A 15,885-nucleotide genomic window follows, 5' to 3' on the forward strand; every position below is an offset into this window, starting at 1 on the left:
AGACCCTGTAACCCAGTGTCTGTGAACACTGTTCATTCTAATAAAACCAGATGTGCCTACTGTAAGGATAGCCACTTGGGTTAAAAGATTAGGTCATTGGCTGAAGGCAAGAGACTTGGTCGTTAATCATTGACAGCTGCTGTGCAATGTCCCCAAAAGTTACAGCTTAAAAACTGTTCCCCCTCTCCCCTGTTCTGTGACACCCTGGTCTGTGTGGCCCTGCCCTGCCCCGCATGCCTGGCTAACCTGATCTTCCCAATCCCCCTCCCCGACTCGATGTGACGGCATGACATCTTTAGCTGGTCTGGTATACATTTCTGGGAGGAAGCTGAGACTTGAGTGTGAAAAAAAGAATTCTAGTTGCAACGCTTTTGTTTTGTCTGCCTCACCATGTGACAGCAGCAGATCTGGATGTGAAAATGTCAGGAGAAAGGATGGGGGATGAGCGATGAGGGAGGGTAAGAGTGTAGTGGTGAGGAATGTGGAGAGATGTCAGAGGGGAGGGAGCAGTTTGTTGGTATCACTCCACCTGGTTAAAGCCCTGCTTGGAGGTGAAATAAACTTTGTCCTGAACATTGATTGTAAAATGTCATGGTAGACAGGCAGGAGGCTGGAAGAACACTGCGAGTCAGGTGGCATTACGAGGTGGAGAAGTCAACATTTCTGGTGTAACCCTTCTTCAGAATTAGGGCTGGCTGTAGGGGGAGCTGCAGATAAAGGGGTTGGTGGGAGCAGGATGGTGAAGTGGGGGTAGGTGAAGACAGGCCGAGGGTACGACCTGGTTGGTCAATGGGAGGAATGAATCCGGCTGGTGGAAGGGAGTCTGGGAATGGGAAGGAAGGTTATTTGAAATTGGAGAACTCAATGTTGAGTCCTGTGCATTATTTCAGAGGTAGCCTCTGCACTTCAAAACTGTTTGGGGTTTTGTTTGCAACCAGAATAGTTCTCTTTTACTGTGCAGGCAAGAAATTTGTGAACAACAAAGTACCCAATTGACGAGGTGCGTAAGGCAACCAATGCATGAAAAGACAAAGGGGCAGAAATGTTTTTTTTTCACCCATCTGTGCAGTGTAGCAAAGTTGGTACTGACAGATGCATTGTAACAACCAGCATCCGCTCATTAGCAGATTGTAAACTGTGGTGCTGAATTCAGTTGGAGTACTTGTCTCAGATCATATTTTAGCCATTTGTTTTTCAGAAATAAAGCTCATAGTTGACTGTAAACACTAAATTTTGATCCATGCCTCACTTTTTTGTCTGAAGGCTGTGGGCTTCTCCTTCTAACAAGTTGGCTTTTAACCCTCTCCTACGCTGTCATTAAAATGGAAAGCCTGAGGCTCCAGGTTGAGAGAGAATTTAAATCCGCTTGCTTCTAATTTCTAGACTAAGGAGGAATAGTTTTCTCGTTTGACTCAATCGACTTTGTAAATTAGCTGGAGCAGTTACGCTGTTGGGACAAGCTTCAGGTTCTCTGGGCATGGAGTAGCCAAGCCTCCAGGAGTGGTGCCCTAATTCCAGGGCAATGCAGGGGCTGAACACCAGGGGAACAATCTTATGTGTTTTGTCCCTGTGCTTTTCATTCATTTTAAATAAGGTGACTCAATGGTTAGCACTGTTGCCTCACAGTGCCAGGGACCCAGGTTCCGTTGCCACCTCGGGCGACTGTCTGTGTGGAGTTTGCACATTCTCTCTGCGTGGGTTTTCTCCAGTGCTCCGGTTTCCTCCTACAGTTGAAAGATATGCAGGTTAGGTGGATTGGCCCTGGTAAATTGCCCAGTGTCGAGGGATGTGCAGGCTGGGTAGGTTAGCCATGGGGAATGTGGGGTTGCAGAGATAGTTAGGGTGGTGGGTCTATGTGGGATGTTCTTCAATGTGGACTCAATCGGTCAAATGGCCCACTTCCACACTCTCAGGATTCTGCGAGTCTTAAAATTTTGGGATGAACTTAAAGAGGCTGTGTAACTGTTCATAATATTAATAACTATTTGCTTTGTCAAGAAGCCTTTAATAATTTTCCTGATTTTGTTTGTGTGACAGTGTTCCATCAGAAGCTGCTTTGAGGTTTGTTTAAAAGAATAATTAAAAATCCCACGACACCAGGTTATAGTCCAACAGGTTATTTGGAAGCACTAGCTTTTAGAGCGCTGCTCCTTCAGGTGGTTGTGGAGCACAAGACATAGAATTTACAGCAAAAGATTAGTGTCATGTGACTGAAATGATATGTCGAACAACACTAAAGAATAGAACATTGCAAGAGGTGGAACAGGGAGCAGGAAATTACGCTACAACACCTCCCAGGAATTGGCAGCTCGACCTGGACAAAAGCAGGGGAAAATTCTTGGGTGTTCCAACTCCAATTCTTTGAGTGTGAGGCAGCCCTTGACAAGTGCGGTGTGTGTGGACGATAGATGAGAACAGATTTGGGGGTGGTAGCAGTGCCTGGGCTGCAGTGAAACTTGATTGTCGGCCAGCATTGACTGCCAAGGCACGCACCAAGAATAGTCACATAAGTGACATTCCAGAAAGGGAGCTGACCATTAAACTGTACTCCAACTTGATTTAGCACCTTCTGAAGAGGAGGAGGGAGAACATGATTGGGAGAGAAGGTGGTAATCTGGTGCTGCTTAAACGACTGCAAAGTAGAATTTGAAGTTGTAACTGACTGTAAAGTTGTTTCTTGGGTTGTGGCATGTTTATTGAATTAATTCTAGACACAGAAATTAACTGAAGTTGCATGGTAACATGGTTAGAAAATACTTTAGGTGGGCTGAGAAGGGAGAACTGTATCATTTCTGAGATTTTAAAGTTTTGGAGACCAATTCTAAGGAAGGATTGGGCTATGTTCTGTTTCTAGAAGGCTGTGTTCCAAACCACGCCAACTAATATTGTCCCTGTGGGAAAACTAAAGGAATGTTGTTGTGTATTATCCTGTTAGGTTTCTAAGCTCTTCAGTCACTATAAAAGTAGAAAACAACAATCCTTCAATCAGACACTAAGGAGGAGAGAGCAAAACTTCATCTGTTATCTCTGTAGCATGTCACTCTGTGCACCTTTCCGGTGACTGAATGAATATTGGACTCTGTCGTTTCTAGTCATTTGTGATGCGTTGGATCCAGGAGAGTGCCCTTTGCACCAGGAAAGGGGGTGATTGGAAGGATGGAATAGATTTGGTTTTGTTTTCAGAAATGTAGAAAATAAGAGCCGGAGTAGGCCATTCAGCCCTTCAATCCTTCATCACTATTCAATACTCTTCCAACCCATTCCCCAGTTTCCACTGTCACCCCATACTCTTTGATCTCTTTAGCCCTCAGAGTTATATCTAACTGCTTCCTGTGACAATTCCACAGGCTCACCACTCTCTGGGTGCAGACTGTTCTCCTTGTACCTGGTTCTGGAGTGAGAATCTCTGTTCTCAAAAATAAATAATTGCTTTCACCTTGACATCTTTAGAAGGCAGTGTGCTGGTATGTCCATATGAGATGGAGTGAGATTTATCAACTTTGGGGTGATGGGAAAAGGGAGTTATGGACCACCTAAGCTTTACTCATTCCAATTAATATTCCTTTGTTCAAGTTGGTATAAAATGGTGCAATCTGTCACTATCCCATTTCTCTCTCAATCATTGGAAGAATGTTTTAATTAGCTTTTTATCTGTTTTCCCAGGAAAGTGTTTAATGTACAGCGTGAGGAGAGCAGAGGGTATTGGGAGTAGGGGAGTTGCTCTTTATGGTTCCTGTTTAATTCCTATCTTCTGTGTTAGGGAACTCTTCATTTTTCTGATTGCTAATTGGAAGTGAACAATTCAGCAGATAAAGAAGCTTTGGTGAATTGGAGTAGATTGCAGTCCTTGCTCCTAGAGTTTTCACTTTGAAAACAGATCCAAAGTTAGTGACCTGTATCAGTAATACCCAGACTGAAGGGGTGAAAATGCCCCCTAGCTGCTGACCACTGAACAGACCATGACAAGTGAGTCATAAACTACAGTCAGCACAAAACTACCTCTAATTTGCCACTAAGTGGCACTAAATTGGCAGTCGCAATCCAAGCAGCTAGAGACAGTTAAAGGAAAGAGAAAATGTCACATTGATGCAGTAAGGGGAGCTCTTCTAAGGTCAGGACCGAAGAATATTGTGCAAGGGTAGGGGAGGCTGAATCCTCCATCTAATTGTGTTGGAAATGACCAGGAAGCTCCTTGTCTCTTACAAAAATCAATGTTCTACGCCCTAGTACAAGCATTAACAACCTTTTATGTGCATGCACGTTCACCAGAGGAGGTTCAAAAACTTGTCTATTTGCAAGACGTTGCTTTTTTTTAAAACAGTAAGTGCACCTTTATCCTTTGTTTTTCGAATACGTATTGGAATATGGCTTTCAACAAGCTGGATAGTCTAATGTAGAATGTTCAAAGAAAGAACACTGAGGGGAATAGACACCCCTCCCCGCCATTGCTACTTTTCAAACCATTAATAGTGTATTTTTCGATCTACTTTTGAATTTCTTATTGAGGTGAAGTCTCGTAGGAGCTGTCACCAATCCATTTGCGAGTGTAGCTTTCCCCGTCAGCACTCAGTGCAGAGAAAGGTAATAATGGATAAGTTTAAGTGGAATTCATGCATGGATTGGCATCGCACGGCAGTGCTTTTTAGAAAGCATATTAGCTCACTGAAATGACTTCTTGCCTGGCAAGATGTGGGTTCAGTACCTCAAGCAACTGTGATTGTTGGGGAATATTTTATGCCCCATGTGCACATCATCTGCTGGTCACTGGTGCAGACATTAACTCTAATTACGCTTTTGAGTGACTGTGGATTTCATTAAATGTTGTTGCAAACAAAAGTCTTGAAGAACGTATTCGAACAGACACTAAAGATTAAAAAATGCGATTGAGCTCTCTGCTCACTAGAGATGATCCTTTGGCGCTAAAGATTACTTATTGAAGGCTGAATGTTTTGCTTCCAAATTTACATTTTTCACTGCTTATGTTGTCTAATCCTTAGCAGCGTTATCATTGTTGATGATAATCAATACCTTTTGTTACTGAGTCTTGAGACAAGAATGAAAACGGCTTCTAACAGAACACTGGGATTAGCTTTGTCCCACAGACAGAGTTGGAAACTGACTACTGCTGGTGAACACAGCTCTGCCTATCGTAGCCAGCCTGATCCTGGAAAATGGCTTCTTGGCAGAGACACCAATGGGGCACAGTGGCTATGAGACCGTGTACTCTAGCATATGAATAGGAGGCAAGAAAATTTGGTGTGGGGCAAGGGGAGGGAGGAAGGAGACAGAAACAGCTACAAGAGAAGGATTGCTTTTTAGTGGATGCTGCAAGTTAATGTTGTCTTCCTAAATATTGGGTGCTTTTAATTATGTGAAGCAGTCTTCATGTAGGAGGCAATGTTCTCATATTTTGCCTTCAGAGGTAGGTGGTTGTTTACACAGCAGAGTTGAAGTGTCTGTAATGAATTATACCAAGAGAAAGTGGTTGTTTGAAATTAAACTCCATTAAATATAAGCACCAGCCATTACATGCCCACAATTCACAAAGTGGCCATGCCCATTGCCCTTTTTGCAAACATTATGTTTTACTTAATTAGCTGATGAGAAATTTTACAGTCAGCGAGTAACAGGCTTGCTATTTTAGCAGAGATGAATTTGATACTGTTTCCTTTAACCTTCTCATTGACGTACCTTCCAAGTGGTTTAGGCCTGGCTAAGGGAGTGGGCTTAATTACAATAATTTTTCATGAGTACAAAGTGCAATTTTTACTCCCTCCTTAATAAAAGATTGCATTATGAGAATTGGACTTCTGCAATTCTAATTTTAATATGCAGTGTATGTTTGTATATATAAGTACATAAATTGCATGCAAACCATTAATCTATCCTTCTACCCAGTGCTGCCCATTTGCTCATGTTGAATGCTTTTAAAGATGCAGATAATTATGAATCAGCCCTAAGGAATCATTGACTTTATATTTATACTGGAGCTGTAGATAAATGAGCCGTACGTTAATGAGATTGAGAACTCATTCACCACTGTACCCCTCCCCATGCAATCTGCTGTGTTTATGTAATGGAAGGTTTAATGGGAATAATTGGATTAGATGCATTATGTTCCTGACCAGAGGAATGTGGTCCCCTGTTAAGTGACTCCTGCAGAATGATTTGATTGGAGAATTGCATATGTAATTTGGTGACACTGTCTCAACACTGGGGAGTGCAGGGTTTTTAAGGTGATCAGTTTGTGAATCATGGCTTTGCAGACGAGCCAGCCGTGCTGGAGACCCTCAATTAAAATGGATGGTTTCTGATTTTGGCAGTCCATCGTCAGGGAAGGCAAGTTGAAAATGGACTCCATTATTTCCATCACCTGTTCAGCCAGATTCTTTTTTTTCCCTCCACTGTCCTGCTGATTCACAAGGCATCGATGTCAAATTGTGATATAATTGGACATTCATGTTACAGGCATGAAATTGATACATGCACGCACACACTATCGGGAGAATGGCAATTATCATGTCAGCTCTGATGAAGAGTCACCTAGACTTGAAACATCAGCTTGCTCCCACTCGATGGATGCTGCCTGACATGCTGTGATCTTCAGCATTTGTTTTCAGTCATGTTCTGGGGGCATGGGTTTGAATCCCATGTAGCAGATGGTGAAATTTGAGCTCTATTTTCAAAAATTGGAATTAAAAGCTCGTGATCCATCTAACTATTGCCAGCTATTATTAAACCCATCTGGTTCACTAATGCCCTTTAGGGGAGGAAATCAGCCATCCTTACCTGATCTGGCCTACATGTGACTCCAGTCCAACACAGCTATGTGTTTGACTCATCACCTGCCTTTAGGTGATTGGGGATGGCCTCACCAATAATGCCCATATCCTATGAACAATTTTTTTTGTTTCAACAAAGTGGGTACATTTTAACAATCTTGGAACCTTGAACTGGAAACCAAGTTGACTTCTCTCCCCAGTTTGTTTCCACAAAAGGATACTGAGGTCGATTGACTGACTGCCCTTGATGACTGTTCTCTTTCCAATCAGTTGCTTGCCAGTGTTGTATTTTTGACTCATGGTGCGTTCTCTGATAATTCTGCTTGTTTTGAATTCTCTGTGTCATTGCTGAATCAAATCACTGAAGAATGAGTAAGAGTATTCATTTCCACCAACACCCCATTGTCTTTATTTATTTTGGATTATCCTTCCCTATAAAATAAACTGGCCGCTCCCCGGTGTGGGATTATCAAAATATCTGACTAAAAATCTATCACCATGCTTAAGTTTCCAAATAGTGCTGCTGAGAAATCTGCACCCACTTGTAGGCTTTCTGTTCTTTTTAAATAAGGAGTTGGATACACATTCCACTTGCACTAGTGGAGAATGCCTAGGCACCTTGGCTGAGTTGTGACCTGCTCACCCTGCACATTTAACCAACTAAATGCTGCACAGTCTTATTGGTGCAGTGTTTCCCCAGCTGATCCCACCCTCCTCCTCCTCCTTTGTGAATCTCTGAAGCTAAGTGAGGAGAATTTGATTCTCTGCTAACTGGTATGCAACAATATCCCATTCTTAAGACCTGACAATAGACCAGTTATTGACAATGGTTTCATTTATTAGTTACGCGCTGGTTTCTGCCAGCAGGCTTGCTTCAGGTGTTGCATTATTAAGGTCACTGTGGGCTATTGACTAAGTTCCAACCTTTTTGAACCTCAGGCTGGCTGTCTGAAAGCTATCGATATCCCAAAGGGAATTGAAAGAGAGTCCAACATTGAATCTACATGACACATGAAGTCAGCATGCCCTTGCACAGGATTGAGTTACCCTTGTTCTACAGGTTTCCCAAAATAACTTTGCTTCTGTTCTACTGGATACCTTGAGACTTGAGGATCTTTTGTGTTAGTGTGGTCTTGAGGTAATGATGAACATTGAGGGAAGCCTCATTGTTTCTCTTCAGTTAATGTATGGTCAGTTTATCATGGATTGAATAGGAAAGTCAATTCAGCTCTTACCTAGACATAGCTGTCCACATGACCTGGGTGTGCTGTTTCCATTCATAGTTAGCTGACTGTAAGTTATTTGCCAGTGGTTGTAAACTCTTTGGTTTTATACAATTTTGCCTCTGGAAGTCAAGCTGCCAGGATTGATTCTGGCTTGCACGTAGGCTAGTTAGCAAGGTTAGATCACATGGGATCCAGGGAGAGAGCTAATTGGATACAAAGTTGGCTTGATAGAAGATATGCTGGTGGTAGAGGGTTGTTATGTAGACAGGAGGCCTGTGATTAGCGGTATGCTGCAAAGATTGGTGCTGGGCCCACTGTTTATTTGTCATTCCGATCCATGATTTGGATGAGAATATAGGTGATATGTTTAATAAGTTGTTGGATGATGGCAAAATCGGTGGTCTAGAGGACTGTGAAGGAAGTTATCTAAAAGTACAACGAGATCTTGATCAGATGAGCCAAGAAATGTCAGATGGAGTTTACTTTAGATAAATGCGAGATGTTGCATTTTGGTAAGGGCAAGACTTAGACAGTTAATGGTAGGGCCTGGGGATTGTTGGTGAACAGACAGACCTAGGGGTACAGGTTCATCCCAGACAGACAGCGTGGTGAAGAAGGTTTCCCTTGGTTAGTCAGAACGTGGAGTAAAAGTGTTGGGAGATAATGTTTTAGCTGTGCAGGACATTGGTGAGGCCAACTTTAGAGTACTGTGTCCAATTCTGGTCACCCTGCTCCAAGAAGAATATTATTAAATTGGAGACGGTGCAGAAAAGATTTACAAGGAGGTTACCGGCATTGGAGGGTTTGAGTTAGAAGGAGAGACTGGATGGGCTGAAGCTTTCTCTTCCTGGAGCATCAGTGGGGTGACCTTTGCAGAGATCTATAAAATCAAGAGGGGCATAGATGGAGTGAATAGTCCAGCTCTTTTTTTCCAAGGGCAAGAAAGTCCAAAATGAGAGGGGAAAGGTTTAAAAGGGACCTGAGGGATAACTTTTTCATACAGTGGGTGGTGTGTATGGAATGTGCTGCCAGAGGAAGTGGTGGAGGTGGGTACGTTTACAACATTTAAAAGGCATCTGGATGGGTACATGATTAGGAATGGTTTTGAGCGAGTTTTGAGAAGGTTTATAGCTCGGGTTGTGGTTTTGGATGTAGGTTTGCTCGCTGAACTGAGGGTTTAGAGGGTTATGCCCCATACACAGGCAAATGGGGCTAGTTCAGTTTAAGCAACCTGGTCAGCTTGGATGCATTGGACTGAAGGGTCTGTTTCTGTACTGTATAGTTCTATGGCTGGTTACCAAGAGAAAAGATGCACCTCCTGTGAGTCCGAATGGGTTTACATTTGGGTTGTGACCAGATGGAAGAGAGCACACTCTCTGAGAATCAGTGATTCACAACACATTCTGCCCTAAAACATAAAAGGCAGGCAATAAAACACCTAAATAATGTCTGTCCTCCGGGACAATACAAGTTGAAATCAGAGCTGCAATGTTTTAGTTTCAATTTTGCAATAGCGGCACAGAGTAAGCAATAGGTATGCTTGTAATGTTGCTTGAATAGTAATCCAGAGGCCCGGACTAATATTTCAGGAATTGGGGAGATTTAATGTAGTTCAGTAAGAGTCTGGGGAAAACAAGCTTAGTAATGGAGTCATGATAGCACTGGGCAGCCATTCTGACAGTCAGATTTGTACTAGCTTCCTGGAAGGTAAAACTGTTAATCCCATTCCCATGCTTTCATTCCATAACCAATTGATTTCCCTCAAATGTGCATCTAATTTCCTTTTGAAACCTTTAATCCTCTCCGCATCCACCATCCTCCTGGGCAGATTGTTCCAGGTCATCACTGATTTTAAAAATAATAGATTTTCCTTACACCTGTCCTGTGCTTCTTACCTAGAATGATAAATCTGTGCCCACTGTCCCCTTGTCTAAACCTGTTATGATCTTGTACACCTCTAGCAAATTTTTCCTTACTCCCCTCCTCTCAAAGTCAAACAACCCCCAGTCTTTTGTTTGTGGGACCAACCCAGGCAACTTCCTCTGCACCCACTTGGGGATCTTCACATCCTTCTGAGGATGTGGTGACCAGAACATGATACTTTGTATCAATAAAAAGTGATTGTGAAGTTGTGCGATTGTTACAAAATCCAAAACATTTGTTAATGTCCTTTTTGTTTCAACAAGGAAACCTCCTCCCAATCCAGCCTTTTTGTGGCTTTAGTCTCTATCAACATGGTTGACTTGTGACTGCCTTCTGAAGTAGCCTGTCTAACCATTCTAGTGAGGATCGCTGGAGATGGGCAATAAAGTGCCCATTTTGGCAGTGACAACCATATCCTAACTTTTTTTAGTAAGTTGTGGAACTACCCTTCTGCTCAAAATTTAAGCAACAACTTCTTCAGCTTTGTTTCCCACTCTGTTTCCCCTGGACAGTAAATGACTTCTAATGTATCTCTGGCAGAGCGAAGCAATGCAATTTGCAAATGGTGGCCTACTGCTTGGCTTTTTTAATCAAAGGCATCCTGTCTTCAGAGCCTTTCTAGGTGTGGGAGGAGCAGCAGCTGAAAGATGCCTCCAGTGTCCAAAGCAGTAAAGGAATTTGGACTGAATTTGTTTTATCTTGATCTGTAAAATTGTTTTTACCCTCAAAGATACCTATTTTCTTTAGTCTGAATTTGTTTTAACTTGGTTGCTATTGTCATTTTCTTCCTTTTTTTTGTTCTCCTCACTTTTGTGAGCTTTGCCTACAGTGCGATTGGCTGTGTTTGTTATCATCATTGTTGCGTCTGTACTTCCCTACCCAGTCCAGTTATGAGCACTCTGTCTCTTCTTCACCCCCCCCCCCCCACCCCCTCCACAACCCAGTAGGACAGGAACAGCCTAACCAAGAGTAGCAAACTCCGCACGGAAATGATGTTTGTGTCTATCAGTGAACTCTCCTTCAGTGAGACATTTCAATGCCATAATTAATATGTAAAGACATCAGGTTGACCTAATCCTGACTCAGGGGAAAGTGGCTTATCAGAATGGTCTCTGTGCCCATAACTTTAGGGCTAAAGTAGTTTGCTATCATGTCTGAGGACGTTCAGGAACAAAATGAGCCCGGAGTCGTGATTATCAAGGTGCAGGAGAGATAGTGGAGCAGAAATTTGCAACAATTTGACAGTCTGCTCTGTCCGAAGAAGTGGGAAGAATTTAAAGCATGCTGTTTTTGTTACAATTGTTTAAAAGTGTTGCAGTGCGTGGAATTCTGTTTTACAAATTGCTGAGTGATTGCCTAGTTCTGGTTTCTCTGAAATTTATCTTTTTAAAAGACAAGTTCCTATTTTCTTTTATATTTCCTCTTTACATGAGGGAGGGAGGAAGCGGGTCATAAACCTGAGAGAATTCAATTAAGTTGGTGTGAGATGGGCAGACACAACTATGAATTGTACACCTGCAGCTGATGGTGGTGAGTGCATGATAAATAGCTTTTTGGGTGCAATTTCTGAATTAGACACTAATAAAAATTGTGTCTTCTTGACCGGGGAGAAGTTGCTTCACTGTAGTGCGCAGCTGTAGAGAACAACACTGGGGCTAAAACAGTTACGTTAAGGCCAAAATGCATTGACCAGCTTTGTCTGTCCTACAAGGAAAACTCAGTCAAGCTGCAGCAGAGAGATTGAGTGGACTGGGAATACACTCTTTGGAATTTAGAAGAATGAGTGGGGAATCTTTATGGGAACATTTCAAATTATGAAGAGAGTAGATAAGACAGAAGGAGGGAGGTTGTTTCTATGGGAGGGTGAAACCAGGATGTGGAGATGCTGGTGTTGGTCTGGGGTAGACCAAAGTCGGAAGGCGCTAGATGCCAGGTTACAGTCCAACAAGTTTATTTGAAATTACAAGCGTTTGGAGCGGTGCTCCTTTTTCACCTGAAAGCTTGTGATTTCAAATAAACCCATTGGACTATAACTTGGTGTCAGGTGAAACTGGAACTAGGGGGCATAGTCCTAAATCTGCTCCCCCTATTTTGAGGCTGAGTTGAGGAGGAACTTCTTTACCCAAAGCGTTAGAAATTTGAGGAATTCCAGTAAGGCAGTCAGGCTGCCTTGTTGAACTTTTTTTTTAACGGTAAAGGAATTAAGGGTTATGGTGAGGGGACAGACGGGTGAGTGGAGCTGGGTCAACAAGATCAGCCCTGATCTTATTGAATGGTGGAGTAGGCTCGAAGGGCCAGCCGGCCTACCCCTACTTCTGGTTTTTATGAGGCATATTGGTCCCACTCATAGTCATAGAGATGTACAGCATGGAAACAGACCCACTCATCTTGTGTCCCTGGAAATGAAGGTGGACTACATTAATGTTTAGTATTACTTGTTTTTTAAAAATTGTTTTTACCCTCAAAGGTACTCCATCAATCACAGATCTGTGATTTTTAAAGTCAGTTAGAATTGGCAGATAAACTGTTTCCTTTGACAGGTTGAGGAAAAATGGTGATATCAACTTTAAAACAAGTGTTTCTTCCTTAAAATTCAAGTTCAGCTGATCAGGGACAATGTCAGGAATCACTTAGACTCAAAAGATGATGGAATTCTGCACTCTCTCCCTTTAACAAGGCTGACACTTAAAACTTTCAAAACTGAGTTACATTGAATTTTTACTTGCTCTGTGTGATTAGGTAATGGTTGCAGCACTAGGTAGATGGCATTATTGTCTGATTTGAGTGGGGTAGAATGGCCAGTTCCTGCATTCATAATTACGTCTCCGGGGATGCGTTAAAGGAGCATCATAAAGTCTTACCAGCGAAAATAATGGTCAAGTGAAGAGGTATGTTAGTATGGTCAAAGAGCAATGCGAAACTAATTGTCAGTATTCAAACTTTGTCGCTTTGAGCTTTCTGTGTATGCAAACACGACAAAGCAATGTTGCCTTGCTGCTGATTGTTTGACCATTACATGACTTTTATCATGGTGGAGTACAACAACACACTAACCAGAGAGGCTCTGTGCTGAGTTAACTGTTGACACGTGGCCGGGGGTGGGGGTTTCTATCTTTGCCGTCCCAGATTGAGGAAGAAACACTTGAACGAGATCTCCATTCTTGCTGTTTGGCCCTTGGAGTTACCTGATCACATCAGGTCAGGGGCAAGTTGAGTTGTTCTTTTGTTTTCCTCAGGACAGATGACTCATCAATAAAAAGCAGAGAGAGGGTGTTGTTTAGTCTATCCTGATGTGGTTATAGGAGAACCAGTTAACTGCTTTTCTCCCACCTCGGGAGAGTGGGAGACAAACAGGAGAAGAAAGGAAGACATCTTAGCCTCTCTTTTTGTTTGAGCGCACAAATTGTTTTTTGTGCTCCACAAGTGACACTTCAAGCTGGGAGGCAGTGATGTAAACTATACACCTGAGCCAAATACATGTGTTGGCTCAGTAATTACAGCATTTTTTTAAAAAAATTTCTTCTTCTTTTATTAAGTCACCAAGAGCTGTCTCTGACATGAAGCTCATTCTGTGAAGTCTGTCAGACTTTGAGTAGATTGTGATCATTTAGCTGACACAGACGTTGTAGAGGAGAATAGCACTGCCTTTGGTTTCACTGTGCCTCCAACTGTAGAGAAAATACATGTGTGTAGATTTGAATTACACTTTGTCTCATTTTAATGGCTGGCTGTTTCTCTTCTCGACAGTGTTTTGGCATTGCTGGAGGAACCTCTGGCCAGTATGTGCAGTAGCATTGTTACTGGGCTTTCAGGAATTGTGTGTAACATTGGAGGAAGCATTAATGTGGATTTCAGGCAAAAGCTTGCTGCTGTGGTGCAGGTTCAGGCTGAGGGCTGCAGGAAAATGCTGTGCTCAGTTTTGAATTCAAAACTGGGCATCACCAAGCAGGACTTTGTCACATAGCAACTCTCTCAAGAACTGTGCTTAATATCAGGTCGATTTAAGTGCTCAATAATTGACAGAAACAAATGGGGCTAACATTTAAATATGTTAGCAGGAATTCTGCCCTTGTGTGGTGTCGCTGTCATCCATGCATGGTTGAAACATCTCAAATATGTAACTCCTTTTACCTGTTCCACAGTTATACAACCCCAGGTTAGGCCCCACTTGGAGAACTGAGAACAGATCTGGGCACCACACCTTCGGGAGGGTGTACTGGCTTTGGACGGGAATACACCATAGATTTACAAGAATGATACATGGAGAGATCGTACAGATTAGGCCTGCTTTCTCGAGAATTTAGAAGTTTAAGCAGTGGTCTGATTGTAGTCTTCAAAATATTAGCAGGAAAAGAGAGGGCGGATAGAGCGAAACTATTTCCACTGCTCGGGCATTCTCTAATTTGAGACACAGTCTGCGAATCAGGACCAGACCATTCAGGAGAGATGTTTGGAAGGAGTTCTACACAGTGGTGAAAGTTTGGAACTCTCTTCCATAAACAGTGGTGGTTGCTAGACCAGTTATTAATTTCAGTTCTGAAATAGATACATTTTTGTGAAGTAAGGGATAGGAGCTAAAGACAGGTGTATAGAATTAGGCCACAGAACAGCCATGATCTCACCAAGCGGTGGAAAATCAGACTCAAGGGGCTGTATGGCCAGTTTCTATTCTGATCCAGTGGTCATAGCGCACAAGTTGGAGGGCTGCTGAGCTTTCACAGAGATGGGATGGTCTTCGAGTGAACCCTGTCCCATTTCCTGTCCTCATCTCTTTGTTGACATGTATGCCTCACTGTTAAAAGTTGGGGGAAGAGTTGTGTCGCTGACCCATACAGGATTATTCAAAGGTGTGAGAGGTAAGGGAAGTCTGAGCAAGGAGAGCGGTTGGTGCAGTAAGAATAGATGGGCGGGGAGGTAGGAGTGGGGGTGAAGTGTGGTGTAGTAATTTTTAAAAGAATCCTCGTGATCAGGGAAGGTGAAGACTGCAGGTAGTTACTGACTAAGATGGAATGTCCTTGTAGGCTTACCTTGGTTAGCTTTGTGAGGCCATGAAACCTATTCTTGCCAGGGATCCTTTTGGGTTGAGGTAATTGGTTGAACAGTGCATCTGACATTCTACGGTTTTGCCGCCTCTGCCCACCTGAGTAGACTAGCTTGCCAACAGCCACTCAATGGGTACAAGATCTGGCTGATGCCCTCCATAAAGCAATCAGGCTCTTCCAGCTTCTATAGTTTCTGGCACTGTTGACGACCTTCAGTAAAAATTGCTGACAGGCATTATTAAGAGGTGCTGTCCAATGGTTTGTCTTTGGAAAATGGGCTCAGTAATGACTGGCATCTCAATGCCAGTGACCAGCATTAGTAGAATTGAGTGCTCACTGATTTGACAGAATTCTGGGTCTGAATTGCCTCCACGTGATCTGGACCATATGTCAAGTGAAACTCCCATTCTTCCCTTGAGCACAGACATAAACTAATTTCTACCCCAGTGCTAAATGAAAACCAGCCAGAGGGTAAAATAAACTGCCCTGTGCTCCTGGTCAAGACAAATGACTTTGCCATTCATTTCTTAAAATAATGCAGTGATGATCAGCTTATTTTCCAGTTATCTCTGCAATGTGAATTGTATAACAATTGCAGAGTAGAGTAACAATTGCAGTCATCAGACAGTGTGTCATGTGAAAGTGGAGGCATTAGATGTTAGTTTATGCAGTGTTTGAGTCGTATCTGAGATGCTTTCAGTGTTGTTTTAATGAGCTCTGTAAAAACTCTCAGTTCAGTGGATCTGTCTGCTTGGAAAAGCTGTGTTACTACCACTGACAGTGACATTTACAGTGCAGCATCGCAGTGGGAGTCATGTGGTCATTGACTTGAGCTACCAGCTCTGTAATCGATCTGTTCCAAAGCCACTTGAAAACACAGCAGTTACTCACCAGCAACTTGTACATGTGACG

At 42.8% G+C, this 15,885-nt stretch overlaps 1 protein-coding gene across 8 annotated transcripts in view; it reads left to right on the forward strand.

Annotated features, from left to right (window-relative positions):
* Nucleotides 1-15,885, forward strand: part of celf2 (cugbp, Elav-like family member 2) — a 1,014,614-nt gene that overhangs the window by 672,500 nt on the left and 326,229 nt on the right. The gene's annotated exons all lie outside the window — the stretch shown is intronic.

The sequence above is a fragment of the Chiloscyllium plagiosum genome, unplaced genomic scaffold (assembly GCF_037043375.1).
Source record: "Chiloscyllium plagiosum isolate Xiang-an unplaced genomic scaffold, Cpla_swu_hap1 HiC_scaffold_23, whole genome shotgun sequence".
In the NCBI taxonomy this organism is placed as follows: Eukaryota; Metazoa; Chordata; class Chondrichthyes; order Orectolobiformes; family Hemiscylliidae; genus Chiloscyllium; species Chiloscyllium plagiosum.